The sequence below is a fragment of the Mobula birostris genome, chromosome 12, assembly GCF_030028105.1.
Source record: "Mobula birostris isolate sMobBir1 chromosome 12, sMobBir1.hap1, whole genome shotgun sequence".
Classification (NCBI taxonomy): domain Eukaryota; kingdom Metazoa; phylum Chordata; class Chondrichthyes; order Myliobatiformes; family Myliobatidae; genus Mobula; species Mobula birostris.
Genome location: NC_092381.1, coordinates 117557565 through 117557928, shown reverse-complemented (window position 1 = coordinate 117557928; position 364 = coordinate 117557565).

The window sequence follows — 364 nt, the reverse complement described above, 5'->3', positions numbered from 1 at the left end:
CCGAATACCCGCGCTTCACTGAATTTCGTCAAGCTGGCCCTGTCAAATCCTTAACCCGACCGGACCCTGACAATTCGATAAAAAAAACCAGCTGGCGCAGCCCACCTCTTCCAATACTACGGCGCACGGGGCCCGCGCGGTGGGTGGGTGGGTGGGTGGGTGTGTGGGTGTGTGAGCTTGAACCATGTGTCCGGAGATCGGGTGGTCCAGGGAGTTTTGGTTACCCAGGTGCAATTCGTTAACCAAGTCTGGCTCGGAAGTCCGGATGCGGGTCGGATTTGCCGGCCACTGCCGGCCGGGAGTTCCAGAGCCCCGGCCGCCGGGGTCAAGTTCGGCCGCCCCTTTGACACATGCGATTTCTGTA